Below are 6402 nucleotides of genomic sequence, written 5' to 3'. Positions count from 1 at the left end.
GGTATAAATCCTAACAGTTCTACTCCAAGACATATACTTTCAAACTGTCCAGTGCTAAAGACAAAGAGAAAATACTGAACACGGGAAAGAAAAGAGAATCATCACATACAGGGGAAGCACAATAAGATTAAGTGCTGATTTCTCATCTGAAACCATGTAGACAAGCAGGCAGTCCTATGACATAGTTAAGGACCTAAAAGAAAAAAACTTCCAGCTAAGAATGCTCTATCCAGCAAATCTGGCATTCAAAAATTATGGACAGTTCAAAATATTCACAGACAAACAGAAACTAAGAGTATCACAATAAGAAACTTGCCCTTCAAGAAATACTAAAGGGAGTTCTGCAAGTTGAAAGGAAAAAACAGGAGAGAGAGATTTGGAGAGTGTAAGAAGAACTGAAAAGACAAAAAGAAATAAAAACAATATATGACATATATAAAGCCAAGAAAATATGGTTAATGTAAGTAATTCCTTGAGAGTAATATCATTGAATGTTAATGGATTAAACTCATCAGTCAAGAGACCCAGATTGGCAGAATGGATAAGGAAATATGACCCATCTATATGCAGTCTACAAGAAACCTTAGACCCAGGGAATCAAGGAGGCTGAAAGTGAATGGCTGGAAAACAACCTTACAAGCAAACAAAAACCAGAAAAGGACAGGAGTAGTTATACTAATAATGGACAAAATAGACTTTAAATGCAAAACTACAGTAAGAGACAAAGATGGGCACTTACAAATCAAAGGGGTAGTCTTTCAAGAAGAACAATCATAAGTATTTATGCACCTAATCAGGGCACCTCAAAATGCATGAAGGAAAAACTGGAAAAACTAAGTGGAAAAATAGATGCCTCTATAACTATAGTGGGGAACTTTAATACACCATTATCACCATTAGACATAACATCTCAACAGAGAATCAATAAACAAAGACTTTAAATAATACATTAGAGGCTCTAGACCTAATGGACATATACAGAACACTACACCAAAATACAGCAGGATATATACCTTTCTTGAGTGTACATGGATCATTCTCCAAGAAAGATCACATGCTAGGTCACAGAAAATTTCTCATTGAATGCAAAAAGATTGAAATTATGCAAAGTAATTTCTCTGACCACAATGGAATGAAGCTGAAAATCAATAAGGGCCAGAGAACCAGATTAGGTAAAAAAATATGGAAGTTAAACAACACACTCTTAGACAAACAATGGGTCAATGAGGAAATTTCAAAAAAAAGCAGTAACTGCTTTGAAACAATTGAAAATGACAACACAACATATCAAACCTATGGGATACAGCAAAAGTTGTACAGAGAGGAAAATTCACAGCTGTTGTAGCAGCTTGATATAGTTATGAATTCCAAACATAGATATTGGATTATGTTTGTAATCTGGTCTGTACCTGGGCATGATTGATTTATGATTAGGGCTTTGATTGGGCCACATCTTTAGGGCATTGAGTCCCCACCCACCAAGGGTGGATAAAAAATATGGCAAAGGACAGAGTTGGGGGTTTCTGATGTTGGAGTTTTGATGTTGAAGTTTGATGCTGAAGTCTTAAGCTGGAGCTCCAGAAGTCAACACACAGAGGAAAGAGAAGCAATCCCCGGGAAGAGAGGACCTGAGCCAGAAGAACAAAGAGGAATAGAGACTGCTCCTTAGACATGGCTGAATCCCTAGAGAGAGACAGAGCTGTTCACCTGATAGTTTACAGCTGACCTTGTGGAGAGAGGCAAAGTCTAGAGAGCCTCATAGTATACAGCTGATCTTGTGGAGTAAACAGAGGAGTAGAACCCAGAGGAACCCAGGAAGCCTGAACCCTTGCAGATGTCAGCAGCCATCTTGCTCCAACATGTGAAAATAGACTTTGGTGAGGGAAGTAACTTATGCTTTATGGCCTGGTATCTGTAAGCTCCTGCCCCAAATAAATACCCTTTATAAAAACCAATCAATTTCTCGTATTTTGAATCAGCACCCCTTTGACTGACTAATACAGCCATTAATGCATATATCAAAAAAGAAGAAAGAGGTAAAATTGAAGACCTAACTGCACACCTGGAAGAATTAGAAAAAGAACAACAAGCTAACAACAAAGGAAGTAGAAAGACATATCAAAGATTAAAGCAGAACTAAGTGTAACAGAAAATAAGAAAGCACTAGGAAAAAAAACAAAACAAAATCTGCTTCTATGAGAAGATCAATAAAATTGACAAACCCTTAGCTAAACTAACAAAGAAAAAAAGAGAGAAGATGATAATACAAAAAATAAGAATTGAGGAAGGGGATATCACCACTGACCCACAGAAATAAAGAGTATCATAAGAGGATACTTTGAAAAATTATATGCCAACAAGAAGGATAATTTAGAGGAAATGGACAAATTCCTAGAAACACACAAGCAGCCTACAGTGAGGAAAGAAAACATTGATGAATTCAACAGACCAATCACAAGTAAAGAGATAGAATCAGTTATAAAAAACCTCCCAACTAAGAAGAGCCCAGGGTCACATGGCTTCACAGGTGAATTTTACCAAACATTCCAGAAAGAACTAATACCAATCTTGCTTAAACTCTTCCAAAAAATTGAAGTAGAAGGAACATTGCCTAACTCATTCTATGATGCGAACATTATGCTAATACCAAAGCCAAACAAAGAAAGGAAAATTATAGGCCATTCTCTCTAATGAACCTGGATGCTAAAATCCTCAACAAAAATATTTGCTAATTGTATTCAACTACACATCAAATGAATTATACACCATGACCAATTGGGTTTCATCCTGGGTATGCAAGGATGATTCAACATAAGAAAATCAATCAATGTAATACACCACATAAATAGATTGAAAGAAAAAAAATCACATGATCATTTCTATAGATGCAGAAAAAGCATTGGACAAAATACAGCACACTTTCCTGATAAATACACTGCAAAAAATAGGAATAGAAGGAAATTTTCTGAACATGGTTAAGGGTATATATGAAAAATTCACAGCTAACATCATATATTACGGTGAAATCCTAAAAGCTTTACCACTAAGCTCAGGAACAAATCAAGGATGCCCACTGTCACCCTTCCTATTTAACATTGTGTTAGAAGTACTTGCTTGAGCACTGAAGCAAGAAACAGATATAAAAGGCATCCAAATTGGAAAGGAAGAGTAAAAATTCCACTACTGCAGATGACATGATCCTATACACAGAAGGCCCTGAGAAATCTACAAAAAAGCTTCTAGAACTTATGAGTTCAATAAAGTCACAAGTGAAAAGATCAATGCAGGGAAGCAGAGTTGGCCCAATGGATAGGGTGTCCGTCTACCACATGGGAGGTCTGCGGTTCAAACCCTGGGCCTCCTTGACCCATGTGCAGCTGGCCCATGAGTAGTGCTGATGCACGCAAGGAGTGCCGTGCCACGCAGGGGTGTCCCCCACGTAGGGGAACCCCATGTGCAAGGAGTGTGCCCTGTAAGGAGAGCCGCCCAGCGCGAAAGAAAGTTCAGTCTGCCCAGAAATGGCGCCACACACACAGAGAACTGACGCAGCAAGATGATGTAACAAAAAGAGACACAGATTCCCGTGCCCCTGACAAGAGAAGTGGACAAAGAACATGCAGCAAATAAACACAGAGAACAGACAACTTGGGGGGGGAGGGGAGAGAAATAAATAAAATAAATCTTTAAAAAAAAAATCAATGCAAAAAAATCAGTAACATTTCTGTACACCAATCATGAGCAATCTGAGGAGGAAATCAAGAAAAATACCATTTACAATAGGAATTAAAAAAAGCAAATACCCAGAAATATATTTAACTAAAGATGTAAGTGACTTATACACAGAAAACTACACAACACTGTTTAAGGAAATTAAAGAAGACTTAAATAAATGAAAAAATATTCCCAGTTCATGGGTAGGAAGACTAAAAATCATTAAGATGTCTATCCTCCCCAACTAGTCTACAGGTTTGATGCAATCCCAATAACAATCAACACAGCATTCTTTACTTAATTGAAAAAACTATGAAATTTATTTAGAAGGGCAAGAGGCCCCAAATAGCCAAAGACATACTGAAAAAGAAAAATGAAATAGGAGGAATCACACTACCTGACTTTAAAACTTACTACAATGCTACAGTGATCAAAACTGCATGGTATTGGCACAAGGATAGAAATACTGACCAATGGAATGAAATTGAGAGTTCTGATATAGATCCTTGCATATACAGTCATCTGTATATTCATCAAAGTCACTAAGCCCACTCAACTGGGAGAGAACATCCTCTTCAACAAATGGTGCTTGGAGAACGGGATATCCATATCCAAAAGAATAAGAGAGGCACGCCATTTCATACCTTATACAAATATCAATTCAAGATGGATCAAAGATCTAAATATAAGAGCCAAGACACCTTGGAAGATAATGTAGGGAAGCATCTTTGGGACCTTGTAATAGGAAATGGTTTCATGAACTTCACACCCAAAACACAAGCAGTGCAAGAAAAAATAGATAAATGGGACCTCCTCAAAAATTAAACCTTTTGCACCTCAAAGGAGTTTGTCAGCAAAGTGAAAACACAGCCTGCCAATGGGAGAAAATATTTGGTAACTATGTATCTGATAGGAGCCTAATATCCCTCATATATAAAGAAATCCTGTATCTCAAAAATATTTTTCATTTTTTAATACCCCAATTTTATTTTTACTTTAGTTTTAGTTTTTCTAAATTATTATATATTTTATTTCATGTTTAAAACTATCATTGTTATTTCATTTTCCTATTAATCAAATTTGGCAACATTCTTGGCCCCATTTTTATTTAAAGATGTATTTATTTATTTATTTTAATTTTTAATTTTATTTACTTATCCCCCTTGTGGCTTGCTTGCTGTCTGCTCTCTGTGTCCATTCGCTGTGTGTTCTTCTGTGTCTGCTTGTCTCCCTTTGTTGCATCTTCTTGCTGCGCCAGCTCTCTGCAGGCATGGGCCGTCAGCTCTCCAAAGGCTCCAGCCAGCTTGCCTTCACAAGGAGGCCCTGGTTTCATGTCCCACGGCCTACTATATGGTAGATAGGAGCCCAATCATTTGAGCCACAGCAGCTTCCCTCTTGGCTTCATTTTTAAAGATGTTTTGGATCACAGAAGGGTTACAACTAAGGCAGGAGAGGATTGTTGGTGTGGGGTGTCAGTGATGGGGGATACATGGGAAGAAGTTCACCTGGGCTTACATATGAGGTATATAAATATGTTCACATATTCATGGGGCATTGCAACAGCAGGTAGAGATTCACTCAACAACCAAAAGAATGCTGAATTCCCATCCTGGGGAGCTCTTCCACATTCTCTAATGCAACAGTAACAATCCCCCAAGTACAGAGGCAATGACTAGTGAAGAAGAATGGTCCATCGATGGGCCCTTGATATTGATTACCATGCTTATAAGCTTTTGCTCTTGAATTTTCAATTTAGCCTAGTATTGTAGGGTGCCTAAGAGTTACCTCCTGAGGGCCTCCATGTTGCTCAAATGTGGCCTCTCTTTAAGCCAAAGTCAGCATATAAATGCATTACTTTCCCCCCAGCATGGGACATTACTGCCAGGGATGAGATTCCCTGGCACTGAGGGATTACTACCAAGCACCAATGAAAAATGGAACTGGAAAAAGATCTTGAATAAAAGGGGGAAACGGTAAAGACAAGTGAGTTTACATGACTAAGAGACTTCAAAGTGAATCAGGAGGTCATCAGAGAGATAACACTTATGCAAATATCAGCAAGATCTCAAAGACAGCCAAAGTAAATCCTACTCCAAATAGTGGGGCTCCTGAGGGTCTCTGGAGACACCCAGGTCCTATGGTCATGGCAGATAGCTCTGAAGTTTTGTGCCTTGCCAGTGAGCCCTACTTTGGAGATGTGCACCTGAGTGTGACAGAGTTGGACTCAGATGTGACTTCTCTATACATGCCTCTTCTGTCCCTTTTATTTGAACCTATAGTTGTGGCTGGAGTTGGTAGGTGTACGTCCAAGAGACTTGAATCTCTGGGCTGTTCATGTGCCAGCTGGACCCTGAGCCTCAGTGGCATTGAAACACCTACTCTTCAGTTAGTTGGACTCACCAAGGATAGCTAACAAGGAGGTGAGGATGGACAACCACCACACCAAGGAACCAAGAGAGTCTACAACTGCAAGCAAGAGAGTCCCATCCATCAGCCATATGGGATTGAAGCCCCCTCCAAATTATAGGTGGAGTGGACAACACTTATCCCAGAATCCTCAGGATTGGGGAATAAAATATGGACTAGAGTGGACTTATTGATATTCTACTATAGACTTATTGTGATTCTAACAATGGAAGAAATTATATTGTTGATGCGGAGACAGTGGATACTGGAGGTGCTGAAGTCAGG

This window comes from Dasypus novemcinctus, chromosome 10 (assembly GCF_030445035.2).
Source record: "Dasypus novemcinctus isolate mDasNov1 chromosome 10, mDasNov1.1.hap2, whole genome shotgun sequence".
NCBI lineage: Eukaryota > Metazoa > Chordata > Mammalia > Cingulata > Dasypodidae > Dasypus > Dasypus novemcinctus.
Note: the sequence above shows the minus strand (reverse complement) of the source record.